Source organism: Alligator mississippiensis, chromosome 2, assembly GCF_030867095.1.
Source record: "Alligator mississippiensis isolate rAllMis1 chromosome 2, rAllMis1, whole genome shotgun sequence".
Lineage (NCBI taxonomy): Eukaryota > Metazoa > Chordata > Crocodylia > Alligatoridae > Alligator > Alligator mississippiensis.
In genome coordinates this window covers 32,218,415-32,236,608 of record NC_081825.1, presented here as the reverse complement: position 1 = coordinate 32,236,608, position 18,194 = coordinate 32,218,415, and positions in this window count along the sequence as shown.

Genomic DNA, 18,194 nt, shown 5'->3' with positions numbered 1-18,194 from the left:
CCAGGGTTAAAATCTAATTACTAGAGGTTTGCCTTGAATTTTTCCCACTTCCATTGCTACAGCAGAAAAAATAAATCTTGGGAATCAAGTAGACCCCTTGCCCTCTACCCCCTCAAATTCTTCTCCCTGCAGTCCTTTTCCCCCCTTCCTTACAACCACAGCTTGTTCTTCCTGAACACATGGAAATGTAGAATAAAATTTGAAAACACTGATCTTGAAATAAACATATCTGTAGTAATTTGCATATAGTACCCATAGATTTAATTCATGAAAAAATGATGCATCGTAACTTTTTTTGAAACTGGAGCAAGTTTTATTACAGATACCCCATAAACACACTTCTAAGTGGTACTTTTGTATTTACTTATATAGTTTTTATGATTTTTTATATATATTTTATTTCAAGGGCCAAATCAATTCCAAAATCAATTAGGCAAAGCCTAATAGTCAAGCTTCAAAATTCAATTGAGCACAGCTCAATTGTCAAGTCTGTGTGGCTCTATCACATGTGGCCCATCAGTCTGGGGCTTTTATGCTCCCCAAATCCAGGGGGCCATACTACATCTGAACTCCTATAGTCCTGGAGACCAGGGAGTTCAGATGCCCCTAGTCCTGCTTGATCTTATAGTATAAGCTAGGCACGATATTACTCCAAAGCCAAAGGGCTCATAATTTACCATATAGTCAAATGGTATTATTTCTCCCTCCTGAGCTCTTCTTCTCCCTACCCATTAGACTCTTCTCTCATTGCTTTATTCAATAAAGGCTCCTCCAAAACCACCCATCCCATCATACCTTTCTTTCTTACCTTCGTAGTACTAAACTATGGGGTTACCATGGCTTGAAATCCTGTTGCCACTGCTGGGTTTGGCCCCAGCAGTGACAACAGCATTTCAAGCCATGGTAACCCCATAGTTTAGCACTCCTCAATATTTGTGTGCACTGTAGATACCCACCCACAAAGGATCCATGTGCTAATTAACTCCCTATTTATGACTGTATGGGAGTTATTTTCATGAGTCCTGGGGGCCTCAAAAAATGTATATGCAGATAGGGCACAGGGAAACCTGGTCCTGCTTTGCCTCATGGTGGGCAGGGCCACACTAATATGCAACAGGCTGGGAGAGGTGGTGACCAGAATTCTGGGTGAACTGCTTGGGGCCCCATTTGATTATGTTTGCCAGACATTTAAGGCTGGTGAAGAAACAGGAATATTAGAAGTGGGAAAGAAGGGCACAGCTCAGCTTTGGGAGTAAAGAGGAAGTCAATATATATGCAGCATAGTGACTCACCATTACTTAAAAAAGAGTCAGCACTGAGGGGGACTGTACTCAATACATACTAGACTTTTTTCAGGTGGATTGTATTTATCTATTCCTATCAGCAGCATAACTCCTTGGCTAAGATCAAGTGTAGTGGCTGGTTGGAGGCCAGGCGTTACTGCTTTGATTGGTGTCAGGAGTGTGGGGGTATAGTAACGGAGCACCAGGGCAGAAGAGGAGAAAGAGTTGGAATGTGGCTTTGGAGAGGAGAGTGGCAGTTACAGAAGGGAAAGCAAACCAAGAGATGAAAAGCAAATTGGAGGAGAGAAGATCAAGAGTCTGACAGAAGATGGTTGAAGGTGGGGAAGAAGGTAAAAACGAAGGTAGGAAAAAAAGGTGTGGTGGCGTCAGTGCTTTTGGAGGAGGCTTTATTAACTAAAGCAATGAGCAAAGAGTCCAATGGGCAGGAAGAACAGGAGAAGAGGAGGAGGCTAGGAGGGAGAAATAAGGAATAAAACTGTGATTGAAGGGAAAAGGAAGACTAATGGGAGGAATAAACCAGACCTGCAAAGAGAAAGAAGATGGAAGGAAGAAAGAGACAGAGTAGTAGGTAAATTCCACCTGAGAATAAGAGCAGTTGTAACAAGAGAAGAACAGAGAAGTTGGATGATGACTAGGTATGAATTTATAGAAAAAGTATTGTTTGAAGCTCTGGATGTTGAAGCAGAACATTTGAATAGCCTCGTCGCCTCTTCTAACTGGAAGTTTTTGGAAATTTTGTTTTGCAGCTGAGAAGATTATGAGGATTTTTGGAAGACCTATGCAGTAGTAGGTGAGAGAGAGGAACTTAAGGGGATAAGGTTTATCGTGGGAGAAAAGATAAGTGAAAGAACAATAATTATTTGATTAGATATGGATATGCTTGAGATGGGGGAGATGGAATAATGGTAGGAGAATTATGTACAAAAAGTGATGCATGTTGAGAAGATACACAATAAATATGGTATATAAATGGGATTATGGAGAACTTGAGGGTAATGAGGAGTCTTGGCAGTGTAATACACTTAACACCAGTAATCCAAATAGGGCCACATCAAGGGTTTACAATGTATTTTGGAAAGCCTAAACTCTGTAGCAAGTGTGGGCAGGAAGAACACCTGGCTGTATTCTGCTGGTATACAATATGCTACAGATAGAAGGGAAAGGGCTCAGGGTGGCAGAGTGCCAAGAAATACTGAAGTGTGTTATTCACATAGAAGAGGGACACTTACAGTGATGATGCCAGTGGTCCCTCTCAAATAAAGCTAGTGCTATAGAGGAGTAGCAGAGACAAGAAAGGGAAAGTGAGGAAAAAGAAGGTGTTGAGTTGGAATACATGACAGTGGAAGAGATGGCACAAAAAGGAAGAGCTGGGGAAGAGGTAAAATTTCAGTAGTTGAAGTGGCACAGCTGGTGACAGAGGAGGATAAAGAAGGAAAGATGAGTGGAACAAGTGACTGAGTTGGAAGAGAGAGAAGGGAAAGAGGAGAGAATGATACAGGAACAAGAAGGAGGAGTGAGGACAAAGCAGGAGAAAGAAGAAGTGAGACAAATTGGGAAAAGAAAGAAATCACATGCTATGAATCTTAGAAAGAAGAAGGCAGACAAAGAGAGGGGGGTGAGGAAGACTGGTTGATGAAAAGCTAATGGGGTCTGGGTCTAATGGAGAGGGGAAAGGGGGAGTGGAAAGGTTGGGGAGAGGGGAAAAGGAAGCATTTCTTAAATGTTAAAGTAATAAAGCAACTGTCAAAGACTACGGGGATGTGAAGAGGGGGAGGATGAGAGCAGACTGCATGAAGCAGCAGCATAGAAGACATGAAATGGTAGAGGTGTGACAATTAAATGGAAAAGCATGACTTTGTGTATTGCATCTATAAATTTCAGAAGTGTGTTATTGAGGAAGAAATGGGATAAGATTATGCCAATACTGAGTGGGGTCAAAGTGGGCATAATATGTTTACAGGAATGTGGAATCCCATGGGATTTACAAGTGTTTTGTAAAGAGATGGGGATGGCGACCATTGTGGTGGGCAGGGTCAGATGTAAACAAGGTGGCTGGAGTCATGATTTTGCTCAAAAGTGAGGAAGTGGAAGTACAGCAAGTGCAAGTGACTATGGAAGGGAGACTGCAATGGATGGTGGTGGAGTTTGGAAATAAAGTGTTAGAGATTTTTAATATAAATGTACCAGCTGAAAGAGAAGGAAGGATCACCTTGTTGAAGAAATTAGAGGTGTAAGTAGGTGGAGGTAAGCAGCAAATGCTGGTGTTAGGCCCCAGCTCAAGTCTGGGTTCGTGCCCGGTATGCAAAGGCCAATAAAGATACCAGGGGTGAAAGTATAAAAAAGATTTATTGCTAGCAATAAATGGTGCAAGTGGAATAATTTCGCAAGACAAGCACACACATATTCAATACTGAGCCCCTTATATACAAGAGGTTGAATCTTCATAAGCATCCTTGTTTGCTAATTGGTTATAAAGGAGTGACGCAAGGAGTTCTTTACTGAGTATGTCTCTATACCTGTGTTTTAGCTATGTATCTCATTAACATACATATATGTTTCATTAGCATATATCTTCCCCGCCTAGTGGTGTGATTTTTAGTATTATAATGAGCTCTTTGTTTCAGTAACTCTGATTCTGTTTTTTGTTTTCAAGCTTCCTCTATCTAAGACTGTCTGCTCCTTATCATTGCAGATGGGCATTCGACACATAACATTCACTTTTGCTTAGGCTTTGCATAGTAGTTTCTAGGTCGAACCTTACACTGGTGGGGGGGTTCAATTACATTATCAAGGAGGGAAATACGAGAGGGGATAGAGGGGAGGGAGAGCTAGAAAGTTTGTCAAAAGTACTGATTAATATACTGAAAGAAGAAGTTTTAAAGGATGCATAGGCTAGTCAGAAGGTGATTACGAGGATGGAACTGAGTGGGAGACAGGTGTTGAGGATTGATTTTGTATTAATGTCAAACGGGCTAGGTATTGGAAAGAAGGAGATCTTAGATGTGACCTTCAGCGATCAGTGGATACTGAGAATGGAAGTTAGTTTAGAAAAAAATGAAGGTGGGGGGAAATGGATGTGGAAGTTAAATGTTCCATTATTACAAGATGAGAAGACCTGTCAAGATATGTGGAACTGTATAAAGTATAGCAGACTCTGAAGAGATACTACACAAACATCTGAGAGTGGTTGACTATGACAAAGAGAAGAACAAGTGAATTTTTCAGAAATTTTGGTCAAAGAGAGTTGAAGAAAAGGATGGAAGAGCTAGAACAGGGGTGGGTGAAATTCAGGCTGTGGGACGAATCCGGCCCATCAAGCCATTCTGTCCGGCCCATGGGGCCCGTAGAACATTTTTTAAAATTAATATTTATTTCCCTCTGGCTCTTGTCAAAAGTGACAGGAGACAGGGGCAGTGGGACCCAGGGAAAGCCACAGCAGGCCCCTGGAAGAGCAGGGCCTGCCCTGCCCCACCCCATCCAGCTGGAGAGACCACGGGCCTGTTCCTGCCTGTGCCAGGGTGGGAAACTTGGGTAAAATGGGGTCAGGGCTCTGCACGCCGGTCCCCACCTGATCATGGGGCTGGGAGCGAAGGGGTGCATGGGAGTCGGTGCTGGTGGGGCCCAGAGTGGGATGGCTTCTCTCTCTCCCTGCTGGGGAAGCCCAACCTGGCTCCATAGAGCCAAGCCAGCCATGCCCCAGGCTCCTGCCACCCTGCTCTGGGCCACGCTGGCACTGGCCCTGGGATACCACCCAGCTGTCACTGGCTCCCAACCCCCCTATCTGGCCCTGGGGGAAGTGTGGGGGGTGCCTGGGGCTGAGGGTGGCATGACCTGATGGGGATGTGGCCCAGGGTGCAGGGAGGTGGCGCAGAACTTGCATCCTGCGCCTGAGGCTTGGGGCAGCAAGGGCCTGGCTGCCCCCCCACTCCATGGGAGGCTCCAGTGGGTACCACCACCCTAGGGGGAAGGCCCAGGCCTCCTAGCCCGACAGGGTCCCAGTGACAGCTCGCTCCCCAGCCCCACGATGGGTGGGAAGGCTATGCCAGGAGCAGGAGTGGAGTCGTGACCACTTTTCTGCTCTAGAAGTTCCTGCGGCTGCAAGGAGTCCAGGAGCCCCAGGGAAGCTCCTGGCCAGCTCCAGGGGCAGCATGGGTCACCTCCCAAGGCTGCTGGTGGTGGCACAACCTGGCAGGGTTCCGGCCTGGGGCGTGGGAAGCTTGGGGAGGCCATAGGAGCTTTCAGAGGAAAAAAGCAGCTGCCACTCTGCTCTGGCTCCTGGCACAGCCTCCCCACCCATCCTGGAGCTGAGGGGAGAGCTGCTGCCAGGTCACTTGTATCCTGCAGGGCAAGGGGGGCTGGTCCTTCCCCCCAGGATGGTGGCATCCGCCAGGGATGCCCGTTGGGGTGGAGGGGGAGGCACCCAGGTCATTGCCATCCCAAGCCTCAGGTACAGAATGCAACTTCTGTGCCACCTTCCTGGGCTTCCTGCGTCCCAGGCCATGTGCTGCCCCCAGGAGTCTAGGGTGGCCCCCACATACTGCCCCCAGGGCAGGCCAGGAGCTTCCCCAGGGTCCCTGGCCTCCTGGAAGCTGCAGGATCTTCTGAAGCAGAAAAGCAGTTGCAGTTCTGCTCTGGCTCCTGGCGCAGCCTTTCTGCCTGTCCTGGGCCTGTTGAGTGAGCTGCTGCCAGGCCGCCAGGCCCCTGTGGGGTAGGAGGGGCTGGGCCATCCCCCCAGGGTGGTGGCAACCCCCCAGGCCACCCATGGCGGGGCAGCCAGGCCTTTGTCACCCCAAGCTTCAGGAGCACAATGCAAATCACTCACCATCTCGCTGTGCTTCCCGCGTCCTGGGCCACATCCTCACCAACTTGTGCCACCCCCAGTGGCGCCAGGAGCCCCCTGCACTGCCTCCTGAGCCTGACAGACCCTTCTCTGGCAGCCCCCAGCCTCCTAGTGGCAGCAGAAGCCACAGGAGTGCAAACACAGCCATGAGGCTTCATGCGGCAAGGGCCCGGCTGGGTGCCCCCTTGCAACCCTTCCTGCAAACCCCACAGCCACACCTTCCTCCAGACACAATCACACATACCACAGATACCACACACAGACACATCCACAGCTCCCCACAAGCCCCACATCCACCCTCCTACCCATACCCTCGATACCCCTGCACACCTCTCACATTATACAAGAGTAAGACTGTATTTTGAGCTAGTATGCAATCACTTCTACACATAAAGCACAAACACATACATATCAGGACAAAAATACATTTTTTAATTGAATTAAAATATAATATTATGGATATTTGATTTTTATTACATCATTTTTTTTTCTGGTTCTAAGATAGGAAACTCTCTTGTCCAAAGGAGTACTTCCAGGGGCAAGAGGAGGGACTTCCGGTGGCAAGGGTCAGAGGTCAGGGATGGGACTTCTGGTCCCAAGATGGTGACTAGGGGTGGGGCACCTGTCAAGGGGTGCGGTTACCCATGTGCCCCTTGACAGCTTGCCAAAACTCGCTAAGTGGCCCTCCACCCAAAATAATTGCCCACCCCTGAGCTAGAAGAACTGCAGGCAAGGAAGCATGAATTATTAAAGGAGGTGGTAAGAGGAGTACAAGTGAAAGAAGAACTGGAAGACATAAAGTGATGGAATGAAAAATTGTTCAAAGAGAAATGGATGAGAAAGTCTTTCAGAGCAGAGCAACTCAGGTGGAGAAAGGGGAAAGAGGATGTAAGCATTATTCAGTGAAACTGAGGAAAAGAAGGAAGGAACTGAAAGGAATCTGGATAGAAGAGAGTGTGAAGGTGTTAGACGCAACAGTGGAGTTTTACGAAGAACTCTACAAAAGAAGAGGAGTGGATAGAGTAAAAATGAAGGTGTTCCTTGAGGGGATAAAGGAAGGAACAAAGGATGAAAAGAAACACATTTGGAGGAGAAGTTAAGTATGAGGGAGGTGGAGGACTACTTAAAAGCCTGCAGAGAGGGAAGGCGCTGGGAAGAGATGGACTTCTGGTGGAATTCTATGAAAAAAAATTGCAGTAGCTGGAGACTGGTATAGTAGAGACATACAGGGAAATAATGCCAGGTGTGGAGTTAGGGAAGGATTTTGCAGAAGGTGTGGTAATTTTGATATTCAAGAAGGGTAGGGAAGATGTTAGACGTCTAGAGGTCAATAACACTTTTAAACGTAGACTACAAGTTGATGGCAAAAAGTAGTGGCCAAAAGAATGTGCTATTGTTATCAGATGTGATACAAGAAGAACAAACGTGTGTCATTCCTGAGAGGAGGATAACCTAGACCCTATGGTTAATGAGAGATGTCATATCAAATCTGCAAGAGAGGAAAAGACATATGGTAATAATTAATCTACACTTGGAAAGCGCTTATGATAGGGTTGAACATGATTTCATGTTTGAAGTATTACGGAGAATGGGGTTTCTGGCAAAAATGATCAGATGGGTTAGAGTGCTAAAGTAAAGCAGGAAGTCGAGTACTGGTGAATGGTTACTTGAGCAAAGCATTCCCCATACAAACAGGGGTAAGACAGGGATGCCTGCTGTCCTCCTATATTTTTGTGTCTGCAATAGAGCCACTGGCACAGAGCATTCATGACGAAAACTGATAAGTGATGTGAAGATACCAGGAGGAAGAGAAGTTAATGTACATTATACATAGATGATGGGAACACTGTGGCTCAAAACAACATACCAATCGAGAGCACTGAATTCAATTGAAGCATACTGAGGACCATGATGAAGTGCCAGGAGAAAAATTAAATAAGATGAAAAGTATGTTGATCGGTGTGGGGAACTGGGAGAATTTACAGAAGTTCAGGCTATGGGTGGTAGAGGGTGTAATTAAAATCTTGGGAATCCCAGTGGATGCTGAAGGGAAACAAACAAAGGCATGGGAGAAGTTAAAGGTAAGAGTGAGCCAGATCTTGGGATTGTGAAATGTTAAAATGTTATCTTTCAAAAGTAAAGAGGATGCAGTGAAAACAGTACTATTGCCAAGCACCCTTTGCATGGGAGTCATGTATCCACCATCATGGCAAAAGATAAAGAGGATACAGAAGCAGATATGTGGGTTGTTGTTTGGTTGATTTGTTTTGTTTGGGTTTTGTTTTTTTTTGCGGAGGGGGGGGGGAACTAAAAGAGAAAGGGTAGCCAGAATGGAGCTATACAAAACCAGGGAATTAAGAGTCTGGGAATGCCAGATTTGGAAAGCTCTGTCTATACATATTTTATAAGTATGTTCTGTAAAGAGACAACAGAGGTAGTGTTGAAGACTTCGCGTTTCTGCTGTTACCTGACAGGAAAAATGTTTAGAGGTGGGGCATGTACAGGGGAGATTGGAAAAAATGTGAGCATGGCAGCCACTGGCTCACTATGGGAAGATGGAGAGCTTTGTAAGGGTAAATAAACTGGAAGAAGTGGGATTAGAGTGCTTGAGAGACCATAAGAAAGTGATAAATATATGAGAGACAGATAAGATAACAACAGTTGGGGGTCTATTGGAAAGACAGATGGCAAATGCCTGGAAAGAAGTGACAGATAATAGAGTGAAAGGAGGACATGTGGATCTCATATGGATGATGATACGGAATATTCTTCCTGTGAGGGGCAATCAGCATAAATGGGGTTTGGTAAGATCGGCGGTGTGCCCAAGAGAGTAATGCGGGGCTGAAGAATTTGTACTGAATGTATTTTGGCACTGCCTCTTTGTGCAAATGGTATGGGAGGGGATGTGTCATTTTTTGAGGGCAATCAATATGAACTGTGACTTAACATATGAAATGGTTTGGTATGGGTTAATGCCCAAAGGACTGGAGAGACAGAGACTGAGAACCATAATACTTTGGGACACAGTACGGGTACGGAAGGTGAGAAATATATTGTTGGTTAAGGGACTTGGGTTGTACCAGAAGATGTGTGGAACTGGCAATATATGAATTGAAATACTATGTGGATCAAGATATGGACAAGATGGGAAAGAAGCAAGAGAAGAGATGGAGGGAAGAAGAATGGCAGTCTTTCTTCCAAAAAGGACACAGGTTGAGAGTGAAAGTTGTTGCTTCCACCTGGGTTAGGGCTGGTTTGTGAGAGGTTAGTGTGTTAATGATGAAAAGGGGTGTAAGAAGAACAAGGTATTGTTGTAAGGGAGGTTGTCAAGTTTTGTACTAATGTAGTTTCTTTTAGTTGTTTTGTAATAGTAAAAAAATGGTTCTCATCAGCATGTTTGCCCAAATGGGCCATGTGTTTTACAGTCATGTTTAGTGTTGGCTGCATTTAATCAAATTCATAGTTTGTTTCCGTTACTGAGCATATGCTGCTTTGTGTATCAGTTTAATGATAGAAAACATATTTAGTGAGATTTCCTCGTATGCAAATGTAAGACAAGGGGCTTTTCCCCCTCATGCTGATTGGGACGAAAACTTTGTCTTGTATTCTAGTAAATATGGTATTTCTTGAACATCTCATTCAGCTCTAGTTTTAAATTATTGTTACCCCTTCTGGGCTCAGACAATATTCAGGGCCTTGTGGGTTGTGATCTGCTAGTAAAAGAAATTGCAGATTTAAGTTGGAAATTTCTTAGTTTCATTTTTTTTTTTAAATGAATACACAAAGTTCTGTTTCCCCGAATGCAGTAAGATAAAAAAAACTGGTATGGTTTTCTTCTTCACAATTCCTATGCTCCTTCTATGAAAGCTTTTTTGTCCTGTCAGGGTCACGCTACAAACGCTTATTTTGCAGTCTCTCTGGTTTTCTGTTTCTTCCTCCCTCTTTTCTGGCCCATCCAGACTGATACATGCAATCAAATCAAGCCACATCCTAGTATTCAGTATACTCCTTCTGTAATGGCTTTGACCGTTTCAGCTATCACATAACAGAGACATTTAATCATTCTCTTATTTAGCTTGAATGGAACATGGACAGCCAGACTTATCTATAACCCAACAGTATCAGTCATCAACTACCAAAATTAGAGGCTACTCAAATATATTAACTTTGGGGTGCCATCCAGCTTTGGAGTTAACTCTGTGTTAGACAAATTTTTACTTATAATACCCTCTTGATAGGTACTATAGCTCATTTTTCATCTTTGATATATACATCATATTTTGGCTCTATATTTTATCATTCAACCAAGGCTTTATACAAACAATACATTAAGCTGCTCAACAGTTCTGTGGCTTAGGTATGTGTATGATACTTATTTTACAGATGGATAAACCAGTAAGAAGTTTTGTCTAGACCAGAATTCGAAGGTATGTGAGCACATAAGCAGGTAACATGTTGAAATCTAGTGTCAATGAAGCATGCTGCTAAACTGTTTGATTTAAAGGCTAATTTCCCCTCTAGTGTTAGTTAGCATGTTAGCAAATATGTTACAATCACACCTTAAATCCAAACAAGGCCCTAGGCATGATTATTTGGCCAGGGTTTCATGGAGAAAAAGTCTGTCTAGATGAAGACTAGACTAGCTAAAGAGGTGTTTTTAAAAATAGTTTGCTAACATGAATTGAAATATCACGTAGGGCCAGATTCTATGACGCCTATTGGGTAAATTTAGGTGCCTAAGTGTGATTCTGTTCCACTTTCTTCAAGTCCCTAAAGATCCATATTGAATCTTCTTTTGTAGCATAACATTTGACCCTTAAAATTAAGTCACAGAAAAGCAGTTAGGAGGAGGGAGAACAAACCGCATTTTGTATTAGCAACTTTCCACAGACTTGAGCAGACTGGAATAGAATTACACCGAAGTTTATATAGATGTCCAATAGATGGAATACAATCTGGATCTTAGTGCCTAATATAGACATGATTTAACTTTTTAATTCTTATTTGGTCATGTAATATGTATACACTAAAAGCTAGGCATGTACAATTCTACTGTCTTGTGAAAATTATGATGATGTATTTTTTCCCCATTTCAAACCAGAATACAACTGAGAACTTTTTAATATTTTTTTTTTGCAGTGAGAGAAATTATTAGATGTAGGGTAGAGAGCCAGAAAGCGAGGGTCTTATGAAGCAGCTGACATAAAAATGCAGTTGAAACCTGATTGCCTCTTGTATATACACATAGATGAACTCTCTGCCAAACCCAAAGTTTAATTGTATACTCAAAGTTAAAGGATTGTCAGCTATTTTTAGAAGCTTGATTTAATAATAACCTTCACATTTACTTATTATTGGTTACTTTAGTGCCTAGATATAGCTAAGTATGGTACCTGCCCAGTGAATCAGCATCTAAATGGCCTCACAACTGAATTGAGACAATCCAGGACCTACTTATAACTGGTATAAACTTAAACCTTCCTCTGTGCCAAAGGCTTAACTAGCAATTTTTGTACCCTAGGCAGAGATAAAAGAGAAGGGAAGTACAGATGGGCAGAACTGCTCCTACTCTTCAAACAACCCTTAAATCTAGCCCAACTCATAATCAGAAGCAAACTCCTTTCTGATCAACAGATGCTACATGAGGCACAACCCTACCTTAATGGCAAATGCAAAAACTGTCAATACATCTCCACTGCCATCACAGCCAATATCACCTTACAATAAAATGCTAATAATCCAAAGATATTATATGTCTGCCTCAGAATGTGGTATACCTCATCTAATACATACATGAACACTGACTGGTAGGAGAATACTTTTCTCAGAACAACTACTCCCTTTCTGACCCCTCCATCTTTCTGCTTGAGGGAAATCTATCAAACACCTTCAGAAGATGGGCCTGGGAAAAGAAATTCATAACTTTACTGGACACTAAAAATATGGACTAAACACAGATAACGCCTTTATGGTTCTTTACAATCTACCTGCTACCCACGCTAATCTCCTTGCACTCCACCCATAGGTAATAACTATACTTTTCCTTCTTGCGTAGTCTTACTCTTCTACTTACAAGGTTACATCTTTTACTGAATTACTTTTGTCTTGTTGCTACCTCAATAATGTCTCTTTGCTCCTATTTTATGGTCATCTTTCCTACTTTTAAGCAGACTATACATATGGAATTTTATCTGTTTTTAGCTCAAACTGCATCTGCTTCTTCCCCCCAAAATGCGGAAGGGCAACACGTATCTGAAACTTTCTCAAACTTTTCTCTCAAATACATATTTCATCCAGGAAAAGGTAGTATTGCAAATATGCCTTGCCTCTTGTACATTTCCTGGACCATCATGACTACAACAGCCCAACTAGAACTGATGGCAGACAGCAGTTGCTCCTGGCAATTCACCAGAGCAATTCCACAGGTGGCTGCACATGGCTCCAGTGCAGGAGCTGTGTTCCGTAGTGCATACATGCTCCCTATGAAAGCACGAGCTACTGAAGGGACCATGGCAGCTCACAGGAGACAGTGGATTGTCTATGTGCAATTTCTGGCTCTTGGATGGTGTCTAAAGCCTTATTCCACTTGGTAGAGGAGGTGTAACTGAGAGCAGAAAGCAGAGATCTTCCACTGCAAAGGTAATTGTTTTCCAGAGGGAAGTTTTGTGGTATAGGTTAGACCTTAGATGGGCACTGATTGGTTAGAAAGGGTTGAAGATATCCAAGATTTTCTTTCCATTCATGACAACTAGATACATCATTTTTTAAAGTGGAAGCTGGAATTTTGATTTCCAGGAACTGGTAGTTTTAGTACAGCTCTAGGTACAACCCTCTAGAGAGTCCTTACATGTGCTGTGGGGTGGGGTTGGAGAGGCGCTTTAACTACAGCAGCTCTCAAGAGCCACTCTAATTAAAATGCCTGCAGTGTCTTTTGTATTCAGCATCCCACGCTTCAAAATGGTGGCAGGGGCACTTTAACTGAAGCTTGTTTGATGAGTTTAGTTAAAGCACCCCTGCTGCCCTTTTGAAGCATGGGGGTGTTGAATATATGTGATGCTGAGGCTGATGGAGCATGCTAATTAGCACACATCAGAGCAGGCATGAGTCATGTATGTAGGTGCCCCTAGTGACTAAGATTTCACTTGGCCCCATTTGACCTCAAAGTCATCTTGGTACATCTTGATATTATACCAAATGGTGATTTCCATTGATTTTCAGAATACTCTGCTGTTTAAGACAATATTATGTACTTATGTTGTGTGTCCTAATGACACAACCAACTAGACAAGCAGGTAAAGTAGTAGATACATATTCTCTAGGGGTATGCAAAATGGGCCATATTTGATTTGGATTTGGATTCAGCCCAAATCAGGGACAGTGATTCGATTAATTGATTTGGATCACTGTTCTGATTAGATTTGGCTGAATCTGAATCTGAAGATTCGATGCTGATTCAGAGAATCAGCGATTTGGCCATAGACACAGCTTTAAATGTTTTTTCTACATACCTTGAGGTACCAGGCACAGCTCATTGATTCTGCAATGCTGGGGCAGATGGAGTGTTCCACAGGAAGCGGGGGGGGGGGAGGGGGGGTCTCCACATGCTTGGCAATGAACCTGGAACTGGACCAAAAATACTTCCGGTCCACTTCCGGGTCTGCTGCTGAGCATGTGGGGGACCTCCCTGCACCCTCTCTGGCTCAACGATCAGCCACAGGGGGGCCCTGGGTGCCCCCCCAGACTCGGGAGGCACCAGTTGCCAAGCTGGCGGGGCAGGGGAGTGGCCCCCATGCACTCCCTGCTGGACCCAGAAGTGGACCAGAAGTGTTTCTGGTCCACTTCCGGGTCCACTGCCAAGTGTGCTGGGGACCCCCCACATTTCCATGGGATGCTCCATCCACCCCAGCATCTCAGGATTCACGAGCTGCCTGGTACCTTGAGGTATGTAGAAAAACCATTTAAAGCTGTGTCTATGTCCAAATCATCACATCTTTCCGAATTTCTCAGAGGGTTCCAATTCAATTTGGAGAGATTAAAGGGTCTCTTGATTTGATTCGGAGATTCAGCCCTAATATCCTCATGTTTGCACAGCCCTAATATCCTCATGTTTTCCTAAATATTATGGAAAATAATTTTTATTTTATGTTGGGCATAGGGAATCATCTGAAGAGTCTATGCATTTTCATGGAGTAGTGCAATCACATTAAAGATTATCTCTGAATTGATGCAAACAAAGACGAGGTCAGCATAGTGAGCATCATTGTTTTACAAAGGCAAAATGCGTTCAGCACAAATCTTCACTGCATTTTAGTTTCTAAAGGTTAAAATTGCATATGACTTTTAAACAGCAGTAAAGCAGAACGCAGACTGGGGGATGACTACATCTATCATAACAATGCTAATCTGTAAAATAAGGGCAAATAAGTGTACATAAGCAGAGAAGTATGTAAATTTTAAAATGTCAGTTATTCCAGTGATAGCTAAAGAACAAATGAAACATGAAGAATGCCAATTACCTTGTTTTAGAGAAGGAGGGAAGCTAGGTATACAGTCTCTCCGCATGTGATTTTGCTAGCCATTGAGGGTTAGCATGTTCTAAATGTCAGATACCGTGAGGTCTTGCTAGTCATCATCACTTCAGCACACATTGTCCCTGATTTATATGTAAAGGCTGAAAGAGATATCCAGAAAGTCTTTGTCAGGCTTGCTTTGACTGCCAAAGTAAGGAAAGTCCTTGGCATAAGGAGCGTGGGAGAGATCAATTAAGGAAAAATTAATAGAATGACTTTTTAGAATAGTATGACACCTTTGAGAAGCCAAGGACACCTCAGCATTAAGTTGTTCAGAACAAGCTCCAGCTTGTTCTTGGCATCCTGTTGCTTGAAAAAGAGAAAGAGAGAAAGAGATAGAAACGAGGAAGAAAAACTATATGCTTTCTGTCAGATGATTATAGACAACGAGTCAATAATGAATAGAATCCTAAGTGCTCATCACACTTAGCATACTGGTATTGCTCTGTTTTGTGAGGTAATGTTCAGACTAAGCTAATGGTAGTGTTAAGCCAAAGTAAATCACTTGCTGAAAAAAAAATTATGTAGTAGTTCAAGAAACAGATTTTAAGAGGACACGTTTGTTTTTAGCTTACTTGAGGCATCATCTAGGAAAAAAGATCTTTTCTATGCTGTGTGAAGAAGTTTTAAGGGACATTTCATGCGAGGGACACTATTTATTTATTTATTTATTTATTGGTAGATGAAATTGTTTCTTTTAAACACAAAAATGAATGTCTTTTTATGGTATGAAGAAGCGATTTGATGCAGAAGGTACCTTTTGGATGTAAAAGCTAAGAGCTTGTGTTCATTAGCAATCCCCTTGTGCTCTATGGAAGATAAAGCATGTTAACCTTGAAGTCCCAGATACCTTATTTTCCTAAATTCCAAGACAACTCAGAATTTAAGAACCCCCCACAATAGTTAGGTTGTATACATAAAAAATGTGTTAATTTGTTAAAACATCCTCTTTATAGAACGTAATTATTGGAGGGTTGTCTTCAAGTTGTCCCCCTCTCCTCCCTATTGTGGCAGGGAAAGCCATGGCAGGGAGGCAGGAGGTGGAAGGGAAGGTGTGGCGGGGCTAAGAACCCTTTCTTTTTGTCCCCCCATCCCAGTGTCTGTGCTCTCTTGTAACCCCACCCTGCTGTGTGTACCCTCTACCCCACTCCCCCAAGCCTCTGCCTGTCAGTAGCTTCTTCCCCCACAACTGTCTTCTGCAACCTCAGTCCCTGCTGCTGCTTTTTACCCTCTGGCTCCATCTCTAGCACAGCTCCAGCCTTGCTCTAACTTGGAGTATGGAGCACTCCAGCTCCTACCCTGTCACACAGCAGCTATTGCAGTACTGAGCTGCTGCTGCAGGGCCAGGCTGGAGCAAACATGTCCTCTGTGTCCTGGGCTGGAGTAGGGCTGCAGCAGTGCAGCACCTGAAGGGCAGGTGGCAGTGGAGGGTGGGTGTAGCAGGTTGGGGCAGAGGCAAGAGAGGAGCCGGAGCAGTTGTGGTTCTGACTGGGGTGAGGCCAGAGTTAGAGCCACAGCAGTCACTTGCCCTGGCACTGTCTTGTACTTGAATCCAAGTTGGGGGACTCCCCCTATGCAAAATAGGAAAAAAACCTTGTCCTTGCACTCAAGTAAATTACCTTTGCAGCTTAAATTGGGTATCGTATTATTTGCTTCCTGTAGTTATATGCTGCATTTCGATGGCTTGGGAATTGAGTTCTGATAATACTGCAAATCAGTTTAAACTTTGGAAGTATGTTGGGATGAAAGGTATTATGTATGTGGAAAGTATAATATAATAGTTATTATTAGAAAATGAAAAATTGAAATACAGAAAAGTATCAGCAGAAAGTTTAGAGCTACCGATAAAATGCAGCTTGAGCTCTTTCCAGTCACTTGCTTTATGAAAGCAGGGCAATAGCATTACATAGCAATATAAAGTCAAGCATCTATGGATATGGTTTTACTGTATGTTAAAATCAAGAGTCTGAATATAATTTAAGGCAGCTCTAGCCAAGTAAGAGCCCATGGCTCAAATATTTTTTCAACATAGTTTGGTTGGGTGGGGTCCCTTTGTAAGCACGTGGCTGCCAAGCTACAGCGTTCAATGAACAAACCATGTTGTGAAATAAGTCTTCCAGTTTTTCATAGGTCATATACTCTCTTCTATTAAATAACATATTGAAGTGTCTCTAGGCCAGTTCTAGAGGGCTAGAGGTTTGGTAACCAGCCAGTACCTTGTTATAAACTTCCTGGCACAGTCAAGTAGTGTTCGAAACAAATTCTACTGATGTGTTAATAAAAAGAATTTGGAAACACTTATACTTAGATGTCCCAAGAGGAAATTAATTTCAGTCCTTTCATGATGAATTTCACCAAGAAACTCAGCTCTTTCCTTACTAAGAAAAGCAACAAGTTATGGTTAGTGCACAGTGGTTAACTCACAAAAATAATTTATTTGATTAATGCAGCCTATGATTTTTTTGTTTGTTTTTTTTATCTTGTTTTTTTTTTTTTTTGTGAGCAGATCATGCTTTCTTGATATATATTTGATTAATTATTTTTCCTTGTGGCTTCATTACAGAAGGTTTCCTCTGACCGCTCACTTTCCAAAATGAAAGCTTTTTTTTTTTTGCTTAACAGCAACGTGTAATGTAAGACACAGGCATTGTTTCTTTCTCTTGATTGGTCAAACATGAAATAAATTTCAAAATTAATATTTCCATATGAAAACCAAGGCTGCAGTTTGTAACCAGCTCTGCTACTGAAGACTTCAAATGCCTTTGGATCCCTGTTGAAATCAATATGGCTCTCTCTGGGCATGTGGGTCTACCTGAGTAGATCTCATTGTAGGGCTCCAGCCTAAAAAATAGGCTTTGGCAAAAACTTGTGCATGGGACCCTGCTTTTCATGAATACTTATGCTGGTAAAAGTCATATGAGCATTCACAGAAAATGATGTCAATATGCTTGAATTAACTTTAAAATTCCATTAAATATTCTTAGAATATTTTTTACAGTATTTTCCTATGTTGGGCCAGGACCATTATTATTTATATTAGAGTGAATCTAGGCCCTATAGTTTTACACACTGCCCAAACACACAGAATGTATGATGGCTGCCCCATAGTGCGTATGGCTGGAGAGAACTGTTATACCTGCAGAAAGCTTTTTTAGATCAGCAGTTTACTCAAGTTTTGTTTCACCCAGAATTTGACAGGTGTATTGTAAGGGAAAAAATGGGTTGTACCATTTTATGCCTCATGGTGCTTCTTTACAAGGATATATTGTTATTTTTGTATTAAAAAGCAGGTCTTGTTCACACGCCATTGATGAGTATATTGGCCCCATTAGTGCTAGTGAGAAAAGCCTTTGAGCTGACATATAGCCTGTTTCAGAGAAATCTGCAAGATGGTAACCTATGGACAAGGCATGTGGTTACTGGGGAGCAGCAGAGGTTTGAGGTGGTCATTCCAGGTTTATGTAAAGCAATCAGAACATG